Raw genomic sequence first — 11,783 nt, 5'->3', positions numbered from 1 at the left:
AGCCCAGGCTCACCCTGGACCTACTGAACTAGAGGCTGCATTTTAAAAGACATCTAGGTGATTGGTTGGTTTGCACATTAAACAGTCACTGGGTGCCTGTGCTTCCTTGCTTGCTTTCTTTGTTAATCTTCACCCCCAAAATGAAGAATTCAAAGCTCTGGGGCTAGGGTTCTAAACTTGAGCTGCCCATTAAAATGCCATGGGGGAACTCTTCACATTCCCCAAACCTGAACCACATCTCAGGTCAAGATCTCTGGGAGTAGCCTCAGAATCTGCCTGTTTAAAACTCCCCTGGTGATGTCAACTTGCAGCCAGGTTTGAGCATTTCTGTGGAGAGAACCAGCTCTGGGTTTTCTACAGAAAGCTAGCACAGTCTGCCCCCTAGAGGTCAACAACTACTCAAGGCTATAGGAATTAAACTTGAAGTCCAAGTGTCATGCACTGGTTTACCATCACCTCCACTGGGGCTGTAGATGTGGAAGTATGGAGCCTGAGGAGGGAATGGGAAGGCTAAATGGCTAACACATCAGGGTGAGACCCTGGATGAGTCCCTCTTAGGAAGTATTGACACTTGGAATTTGTAAACACAGTGCCCTTGGACATCTTGTGTTCGTCCTTTACATGTGTAATACTGCACACTCGCCCACGCCCTGACTGCCTCACCTCCCTCATTTCCCTAATACTTTAGCTCCAAGTTCTTGGGAACATCTCCGTACAGCCCGGAATCCTGAACAAGAGAAGTGTCACTGCACATGCCTATCTGGATACCTGTCCACAGAGTTGAGTTGAATTCCACATCACCACGAAATTTCAGAAAACTGGGACAAAGAGGAGATCCAATGAGTTTTCAGCGAGATAAGAACAGGTTCATAAAACACTTTAAAGGAAACGGGCGTAGAATGTCAGCAGGCTGTCTTCAAGCTGGGAAGCTGGAGCTGAGTACAACAGTGCCTTCTGAAGGAGAACCCTTTCCTGCCAAGAATCCTACACTCAAACTACCGAAGAAAAGTGCGAGTCACACATCTTCACACTTCCAAACTTCTGAAAATGAACTGTCCCTCTATGGTCAGGAGCTGCTAAAGGATGTGCTCCACCAAAACAAGGGAGGCAACCTAGAGAGAGTGAGAGATGAGATTCAGGAAACTGGGTCAGGAGGGCAGGGGATGGGAATCACTGAGACTGTGGAAAAGGAAATCCCCAGGTGGACAGCTATGAGTCAGGCAGGACAACAGCCTGTTCGAATGGACACTGATCAGAGACTCCAGGAAAGATTCTATCAGTAAGATGACACTGAGGGGGTTCTATTTGAAATTATAGAGTGGGGTAAACAGAACTTGGAGAGAATTAGAGGCTGGACTTGTGATCAAAAGCACAAACAAGTCAATGGGGAAGAGAGTCAATTTAAAACTTCAGTGGAAGATAAAAAGCTATGGAGGAAAGGGGAACAAAGCCATGGTGACTTTAAGTGACTTCAGTTGTGGATAATGTGAACACAACCATGATACTGTGAAAACAATGTTGATATAATCCAATATGGCATAACTATATTGTGAGGATGGAGGAATGGGAAGTGGGCACATGTATGAGGTGGAGATGAGGGTAGAGTGAGCAGAGCTAAATCCTTGTCTACCATATTGGAAAATCAACAGACAATGCCTAATGTGGACAAAATCAGGAAGTATCTATAGGGAAAGTGAAAGTTGCTCAGTCATGTCCCAATGACTTTGTGACCCCATGGACTGTCCATGGAATTCTCCAGGCCAGAATACTGGAGTGGGTAGCCTATCCCTTCTCCAGCAGATCTTCCCAACCCAGGAATTGAACCAGGGTCTCCTGCATTGCAGGTGGATTCTTTACCACCTGAGCCACAAAGGAAGCCTGGAAGTATCTATATACCCATGTTATTTAGAGCTTTGGAGATAAATGCCAAAATATCACCTACTAATAACTGAAAGTAGTTACCTCAGAGGACCAGGAAATCAGGGTAAGCAATGACATTTTTGATACAAGACTATTTGATTTTTTAAACTATAGAAAGCTTTGGTTTTAAAAAAAAACTGTAAAATTAAAAAATGGAACAAGTTGAATGAAGATTGTGCTGCTTCTCTGAGGCCCACAGGTGATGTCCAGGGGTGAGGTCAATTCCATCCTGGACTTATTATAATGTTGGAGCTAAAGTGAACAACAAACCTCCAGCCCTGGAGCTGCAGGGAAGCCCCTTCAGTTGAGCTGTCCTCCAAAACCATGCTGGGTGTCTTCTCAGAAAAGCAGGTGTGCGGCCAGAGGCTCTGTTACCTCTGTCTGCACCCTTTCTGACCTTCCACCTGCTTCTAGTAGCTTTCAGGCTTGTAGCCTCTGTAGGGGTCTGATGACTTCTATAACATTTATGACTCACCTGCTGCCCCAGCATCCAAAGGCCAAGCCCAGGGCTGCTTCTCCCCTGAATCCTGTGTGTCAAAGAGGAGCTCTGCCAGCTCACAGTCAGCCAGACCCAAGCCTTGAGAGGCACCATCACTGTGTCCACTGGGTGCTGACCTCCTCACCACCTTCCCCCTGGGCACCACTCCAGTTCAGATTCTCATGGCTCCTTACCTTGATCACGCGCTGCCGCCTGAATTGTGCTTACGCCTCTCATTCCCCATCACACTCTCCGCAGGGCTCTTCGCTTCTGTCCAGGCCTCTGTCCTGTCTGGAGTCCTTCAGTGGCGGCCCCTACCTTCCAGAAGGTTCTCACTCCCTGGCTTAGCACACAGGAGGTCGTGATGCTGCTCTGGCCGCCTCTCCCATCCCTGCCCACTCCCAGCTTTCCCTCCACCTGCTGGGCCTGCCTGCAGCTCCAACCAGCACTGTAAGCTCACCATGCCTCGTGTCCTGTCTCCCTGCAGGACAAGCATCACCTCCTCCAGGCAGCCTTCCTTAGAGCCCAAGTGTGACTCAGGGGCTCCCCTCACATCCTGCCTGTCCACCTGCCTGGTAGCTCCTTTCTCACTGTAGCATGAGTGTTTATTTGCTTCTTTAAGTCCTCCATTCACCATGGTTTTCTTCAAGGTTATGAATCATTTCTTTCATATTAAACCCCCGACCTCTCAGCTTGCTGACTGGCCCCAGAAGGGACAGGAAAGTGTGACTGAAGTGACTTCTGAGAGGCAATTCCTGGTGTATCCCCCTCGAGAGGTGTCAACATGAAAGCATACCTGGCTGTTAACCAGCCCAAGGTTGCTCTGAATTAGGTTATCATGTTCCCATTATGGCTTGCCATTGTAATTATCTTTTATTTTTTGTCTGGCTATTGATTGTGAAAATTGATAAACATCTTTCACTATTGTGATTATGAAAGGGTAACAGGTAGGAAGGCTACCTTTCTAATCTTGTGTTGTCATGACAACACCTGGTTCTGCCTGAACTTAACTTTTCTCAAACCTTAAGCTAACCAATGTGTTTTTCCTATGGAAATGTTTTCTTAAGCTATGCTAGTGAAACTATGCATTTGTTTGGAAATGTGCCCTTTTTCAAGATTCATGTCAATTGTTTTATGGCCCGGATGACCCACCTTGTGCCAGTGCTATCAAAAATGCATCTGGTAGGAGAGGGTCCTGGTGCAACTCTCTCAGTTTTGACATGTTTCTTTCATCTGATTAGCAACTTGCTTACAGATATATAACTCCTTGCTAAACACTAGCAAGGGGGCACTCTTTCTGTCCCCTTCTGATATTTATGTCAGAAGCTTTCTTTATCCCTTTTACACTTGAATAAAGCTGTTAGGGGAAGCACACCGACTGAAGCCACCCACCCTGGCCAGGCTCTCTAGTAACCATTGACATGAGTTGTTTTAGGCCAGGAGGTCCTGGTAAGGAATAGAGAACTAATAAGCCACCACCGACCAGAAGACTTTGGGAAAGGTCAAAAGGGGACACTGCGTGTCCGTCCACTTCCCAGAATCTCTCTCACTGGCATCCATATTGGCTGAGCTGTGTGTGCGCCACCAGGAAAGACTCTGAGTCAGAATGATTGGCCAAAGACAGCGTAGAAACTAATCCCATCACCGCAAAAACTGAGACTGCGAGCCACGTGGCAGAGCAGTTCTCCTGGGTTCCCTTACCCTGCTGCTCTCCACCCGGGTGCTCCTTTCCCAATAAATTCTCTTGCTTTGTCAGCACGTGTCTCCTCAGACGATTCTTTTCTGTTAGACAAGAGACCTCTCTTGGGGCCCTGGAGGCCCCCCCCCCCCCTTCCTACAACAAAACTTTTGCTATACAAAATGTCCCTGGATCAAAATCCTCTCTGCTGGGGGTCATGAATCCCAGCATAGCACACGGCTTGGAGCTGCAACATTTCAATTATAAAACTGTTACTCACTTAATACCATTTTATCAGGATTGGTTTTCAGAAAAATAACAGAATTCTATATTATCATTTAATAGACAAACCTGTAATCACTTTTTAAATCCAGATGCATATCAGAATTATCTTGGAGCTTTTTGAAAAATACAAATGCCTAGTTATTGCTTTTTTCCACTAGAGCTCCAGATATGTTTCTAATGAGCAGCCCTGTTTAAAAATAACTGGACTCTGTGATAATCTTTTACTTTTATTTAGTTTGTTTCACTTTTTCTATTTCATACTCAGTGCTCCTATTTCATTTAGTTTATGTTTTCTGGTGTTTCTCCATCTCTTCCTTTTTTTTTTTTCCTTTTGATCTTCTTTATCAAATGTAGTAGAGAAGCTCTTCTATACATATGTAAATAGTATGTATAATATATATATTTTAGAAACCTTATGAATTTTTGCCTAACTGAAAAAAATTATGACATTTTGATTCTACTTGTTTGACTTAGCATGAATAGAATGCTAGATTTCTAATTTTAAAAAATAGACATACAACGGCAACAAAGGTTTATTGTATATCATAGGGAACAATAATCAATATCTTGTAATAATGTATGATGGAAAATAATTTCAAAAATAATATATATCTATTTGTATAACAATCACCATAAAAAGAATTCTACTTTTTGAAATTTAGGAATGTTTATCTTTTGTCAGTTTTTCTAAATGTCCTGTGGACATCTAATAACTTATAGATATAAAATTTTAAACGCAGCAATATAACCAAGATGAAGAGACAGAGGAATACCCAGCAGGTAAAGGAACAGGAGAAATGCCCACCAAACCAAACAAAAGAGGAAGAGATAAGGAATCTACCTGAGAAAGAATTCCAAATAATGATAGTGAAAATGATCCAAAATCTTGAAATCAAAATGGAATCACAGATAAATAGCCTGGAGACAAGGATTGAGAAGATGCAAGAAAGGTTTAACAAGGACCTAGAAGAAATAAAAAAGAGTCAATATATAATGAATAATGCAATAAATGAGGTCAGAAACACTCTGGAGGGAACAAATAGTAGAATAACGGAGGCAGAAGATAGGATTCATGAAATAGAAGATAGAATGGTAGAAATAAATGAATCAGAGAGGAAAAAAGAAAAACGAATTAAAAGATATGAGGACAATCTCAGAGACCTCCAGGACAATATGAAATGCTCCAACATTCGAATTATAGGAATCCCAGAAGAAGAAGACAAAAAGAAAGACCATGAGAAAATACTTGAGGAGATAACAGTTGAAAACTTCCCTAAAATGGGGAAGGAAATAATCACCCAAGTCCAAGAAACCCAGAGAGTTCCAAACAGGATAAGCCCAAGGTGAAACACCCCAAGACACATATTAATCAAATTAACAAAGATCAAACACAAAGAACAAATATTAAAAGCAGCAAGGGAAAAACAACAAATAACACACAAGGGGATTCCCATAAAGATAACAGCTGATCTTTCAATAGAAATGCTTCAGGCCAGGAGGGAATGGCAAGACAACTTAAAGTGATGAAAGAAAATAACCTACAGCCCAGATTATTGTACCCAGCAAGGATCTCATTCAAATATGAAGGAGAAATCAAAAGCTTTACAGACAAGCAAAAGCTGAGAGAATTCAGCACCACCAAACCAGCTCTCCAACAAATGCTAAAGGATCTTCTCTAGACAGCAAACACAAAAAGGGTGTATAAATCCAAACCCAAACCAATAAAGTAAATGGTAACGGGATCATACTTATCAATAATTACGTTAAACGTAAATGGGTTGAATGCCCCAACCAAAAGGCAAAGACTGGCTGAATGGATACAAAAACAAGATCCCTATATATGCTGTCTACAAGAGACCCACCTCAAAACAAGGGACACGCACAGACTGAAAGTGAAGGGCTAGAAAAAGATATTCCACGCTAATAGAGACCAAAAGAAAGCAGGAGTAGCAATACTCATATCTGATAAAATAGACTTTAAAACAAAGGCTGTTGAAAGAGACAAAGAAGGCCACTACATAATGATCAAAGGATCAATCCAAGAAGAAGATATAACAATTATAAATATATATGCACCCAACATAGGAGCACCGCAATATGTAAGACAAATGCTAACAAGTATGAAGGGGAAATCAACAATAACACAATAATAGTGGGAGACTTTAATACCCCAGTCACACCTATGGACAGATCAACTAAACAGAAAATTAACAAAGAAACGCAAACTTTAAACGATACAATAGACCAGTTAGACCTAATTGATATCTATAGGACATTTCACCCCAAAACAATGAATTTCACCTTTTTCTCTAGTGCTCATGGAACCTTCTCCAGGATAGATCACATCCTGGGCCATAAATCTAACCTCGATAAATTCAAAAGATTTGAAATCATTCCAAGCATCTTTTCTGACCATAATGCATTAAGATTAGATCTCAATGCCAGGAGAAAAACTATTAAAAATTCCAACATATGGAGGCTGAACAACACGCTTCTGAATAACCAACAAATCACAGAATAAATCAAAAAATAAATCAAAATATGCATAGAAATGAATGAAAATGAAAACACAACAACCCAAAACCTGTGGGACACTGTAAAAGCAGTGCTAAGAGGAAAGTTCATAGCAATACAGGCATACCTCAAGAAACAAGAAAAACGTCAAATAAATAACCTAACTCTACACCTAGAGCAAATAGAAAAGGAAGAAATGGAGAACCCCAGAGTTAGTAGAAGGAAAGAAATCTTAAAAATTAGGGCAGAAATAAATGCAAAAGAAACAAAAGAGACCATAGCAAAAATCAACAAAGCCAAAAGCTGGTTCTTTGAAAGGATAAATAAACTTGACAAACCATTAACCAGACTCATCAAGAAACAAAGGGAGAAAAATCAAATCAATAAAATTAGAAATGAAAATGGAGAGATCACAACAGACAACACAGAAATACAAAGGATCATAAGAGACGACTATCAGCAATTATATGCCAATAAAATGGACAATGTGGAAGAAATGGACAAATTCTTAGAAAAGTACAACTTTCCAAAAGTGAACCAGCAAGAAATAGAAAATCTTAACAGACCCATCACAAGCATGGATATTGAAACTGTAATCAGAAATCTTCCAGCAAACAAAAGCCCAGGTCCAGACAGCTTCACAGCTGAATTCTACCATAAATTTAGAGAAGAGCTAACACCTATTCTACTCAAACTCTTCCAGAAAATTGCAGAGGAAGGTAAACTTCCAAACTCATTCTATGAGGCCACCATCACCCTAATACCAAAACCTGACAAAGATGCCACAGAAAAAGAAAACTACAGGCCAATATCACTGATGAACATAGATGCAAAAATCCTTAACAAAATTCTAGCAATCAGAATCCAACAACACATTAAAAAGATCATACATCATGACCAAGCAGGCTTTATCCCAGGGATGCAAGCATTCTTCAATATCTGCAAATCAATTAATGTAATTCACCACAATTAACAAATTGAAAAATAAAAGCCATATGATTATCTCAATAGATGCAGAGAAGGTCTTTGACAAAATTCAACATCCATTTATGATAAAAACTCTCCAGAAAGCAGGAATAGAAGGAACATACCTCAACATAATAAAAGCTATATATGACAAACACACAGCAAACATTATCCTCAATGGTGAAAAATTGAAAGCATTTCCCTAAAGTCAGGAACAAGACAAGGGTGCCCACTTTCACCGCTACTATTCAACATAGTTCTGGAAGTTTTGGCCATAGCAATCAGAGCAGAAAAAGAAATAAAAGGAATCCAAATTGGAAATAAAGAAGTAAAACTCTCACTGTTTGCAGATGACATGATCCTCTACATAGAAAACCCTAAAGACTCCACCAGAAATTTACTAGAGCTAATCAATGAATATAGTAAAGTTGCAGAATATAAAATCAACACACAGAAATCCCCTGCATTCCTATACACTAATAATGAGAAAGTAGAAAAAGAAATTAAGGAAACAATTCCATTCACCATTGCAATGAAAAGAATAAAATACTTAGGAATACATCTACCTAAAGAAACTAAAGACCTATATATAGAAAACTATAAAACACTGATGAAAGAAATCAAAGAGGACATGAATAGATGGAGAAATATACCATGCTCATGGATTGGAAGAATCAATATAGTGAAAATGAGTATACTAACCAAAGCAATCTACAGATTCAATGCAATCCCTATCAAGCTACCAACGGTACTTTTCACAGAGCTAGAACAAATAATTTCACAATTTGTATGGAAATACAAAAACACCTCAAATAGCCAAAGCAATCTTAAGAAAGAAGAATGGAACTGGAGGAATCAACCTGCCTGACTTCAGGCTCTACTACAAAGCAAAGTCATCAAGACAGTATGGTACTGGCACAAAGACAGAAATATAGATCAATGGAACAAAATAGAAAGCCCAGAGATAAATCCACACACCTATGGACACCTTATCTTTGACAAAGGAGGCAAGAATATACAATGGAGAAAAGACAATCTCTTTAACAAGTGGTGCTGGGAAAACTGGTCAACCACTTGTAAAAGAATGAAACTAGAACACTTTCTAACACCATACACAAAAATAAACTCAAAATGGATTAAAGATCTAAACATAAGACCAGAAACTATAAAACTCCTAGAGGAGAACATAGGCAAAACACTCTCTGACATACATCACAGCAGAATCCTCTATGATCCACCTCCCAGAATACTGGAAATAAAAGCAAAAATAAACAAATGGGATCTAATTAAAATTAAAAGCTTCTGCACAACAAAGGAAACTATAAGCAAGGTGAAAAGACAGCCTTCTAAATGGGAGAAAATAACAGCAAATGAAGCAACTAACAAACAACTAATCTCAAAAATATACAAGCAACTTATGCAGCTCAATTCCAGAAAAAATAAATGACCCAATCAAAAAATGGGCCAAAGAACTAAATAGACATTTTCTCCAAAGAAGACATACGGATGGCTAACAAACACATGAAAAGATGCTCAACATCACTCATTATCAGAGAAATGCAAATCAAAACCACAATGAGGTACCACTTCACACCAGTCAGAATGCCTGCGATCCAAAAGTCTACAAGCAATAAATGCTGGAGAGGGTGTGGAGAAAAGGGAACCCTCTTACACTGTTGGTGGGAATGCAAACTAGTACAGCCACTATGGAGAACAGTGTGGAGATTCCTTAAAAATTGCAAATAGAACTGCCTTATGACCCAGCAGTCCCACTGCTGGGCATACACACCAAGGAAACCAGAATTGAAAGAGACACGTGAACCCCAATGTTCATCACAGCACTGTTTATAATAGCCAGGGCATGGAAACAACCTAGATGTCCATCAGCAGATGAATGGATAAGAAAGCTGTGGTACATATACACAATGGAGTATTACTTAGCCATTAAAAAAGAATACATTTGAATCAGTTCTAATGAGGTGGATGAAACTGGAGCCAATTATACAGAGGGAAGTAAGCCAGAAAGAAAAACACCAATACAGTATACTAATACATATATATGGAATTTAGAAAGATGGTAATGATAACCCTGTATGTGAGACAGCAAAAGAGACACAGATGTATAGAATGGACTTTTGGACTCTGTAGGAGAGGGAGAGGGTGGGATGATTTGGGAGAATGGCATTGAAACATGTATACTATCATGTAAGAAACGAATCGCCAGTCTATGTTCAATACAGGATACAGGAGGCTTGGGGCTGGTGCAAGGGGATGATCCAGAGAGATGATATGGGGTGGGAGGTGGGAGAGGAGTTGAGGATTGGGAACTCATGTACACCCGTGTCTGATTCATGTCAATGTATGGCAAAAGCAATACAGTATTGTAAAGCAAAATGAAGTAAAAATTAAAATTAAAAAAATTTTTAAATATATTTGTATAGTATATAAGGTTAATATAAATGAATATAAACAGATCTATTCTATTTAAATTATTAATGCCATCATTTAAGATGCTCTGATTCTTTTTTATGCACTTGATAACATATTCTCAGAGAAATGTTTATATGTCTCACTATGATTATATTTTTTCTTTTCTCTTATATTTCTTCTGATTTTTGCTTTTTGTGTCTTTGTTTATGATGTCTATCTTCTTAGTGAATTGTACCTTTTATCATTAAAAATAGTTATCTTTGTTTCATTTAAAAAAAAACCAAAACCCAACTTTCCTCAGTCTGAATTCAGCTCCTTTGAAACTCTAACCAATGGCTGGGAGGGACCTCTAACAGTCACTCACTGACAGCCATGTGCTTGCCCGGACCCTATGGCAATTCCTGTCTATCAATATCCATTCCAAAATCTTGTGGGAATAAGGGGTGATGATTGTTCTGGCTACTTCCTGCTGAACAGAGGCAATGAGGGGGTGATCAGGAAATGGAATTGATCAGCTTTGGGTCAGGAATATTCCTTCATAATTTTAGTAAGTAAAAAAATTCTCTGCAACTATTTGAACCTGATGAAGTTCCTTCTGCAAGGAAATTCTATTCTCAATACTTATCCTTTCTGAAGAGCAACCTTAAGTCTTCTAAGGGTTCACAAACACATTTCTCTCTAGGACTCTCAGGAGTTGGGTCATTTTCTGATGACAGTGAGGCTGCTTTGACCTGACTGTGATGTATCCGTGGCTTTACTCCAGTTACTCCAGCTAACCTGACAGATATGAGTGTGTGATAAGTAATACCACAGGTGGTTCTGTCCACTTTGCAGTCAGCTGGTGCTCAGGCCCTTGTTCTCCACATGTTTTAAGAGGATGCAATGTCCAGGCTGGAAGGGATGTAAGGAAGAGTTGCTAGAGCAAATTCATGAACAGAGGTTTGTATTGTGCCTAGAGTTTGAACATAATTGGCAACTGCTAAATCTTTCAAAGTATTTATACATTCTCCCTCTTGGGCAGACACATGGAATGGCCTACCATACAATATTTCAAAGAGGCTAATTGTAAGCCTCCTTCTGGAAGCCACTCTGATCCATAGTAGGGCAACTGTCAAGCCCTAACCCCAAGTTAAATTAGACTCAACATATATTAGCAATGCTATTTAATGTAGAATTCATTTTCTCTGTTATTCCTATTGAATGTGCACTCCAGAATAAATATAACTTTCCATTAATCTGCAGTGGTTTAGACATCTATTAGGTCATGCTAGAGAAAAAAGCAGGCCCGTCATCACTTTGAAGGGTGCTAGACTCTCCACGGAGAAGGCAATGGCATCCACTTCAGTGCTCTCGCCTGGAGAACCCCATGGATGGAGGAGCCTGGTGGGCTGCAGTCCATGGGGTCTCCAAGAGTCAGACATGACTGACCAACTTCACTTTCACTTTTCTCTTTCATGCATTGGAGAAGGCAATGGCAACCCACTCCAGTGTTCTTGCCTGGAGAATCCCAGG

The 11,783-nt window shown here is 40.0% G+C and overlaps 1 protein-coding gene across 1 annotated transcript in view; it reads right to left on the bottom strand.

Moving 5' to 3' along the window:
- Positions 1-11,783, bottom strand: part of LOC101108756 (heme transporter FLVCR2) — a 116,236-nt gene that overhangs the window by 40,399 nt on the left and 64,054 nt on the right. The gene's annotated exons all lie outside the window — the stretch shown is intronic.

The sequence above is a fragment of the Ovis aries genome, chromosome 7, assembly GCF_016772045.2.
Source record: "Ovis aries strain OAR_USU_Benz2616 breed Rambouillet chromosome 7, ARS-UI_Ramb_v3.0, whole genome shotgun sequence".
Classification (NCBI taxonomy): domain Eukaryota; kingdom Metazoa; phylum Chordata; class Mammalia; order Artiodactyla; family Bovidae; genus Ovis; species Ovis aries.
The sequence above is the reverse complement of the archived record's forward strand: the minus strand, read 5'-3'. Positions and strand labels throughout refer to the sequence as shown.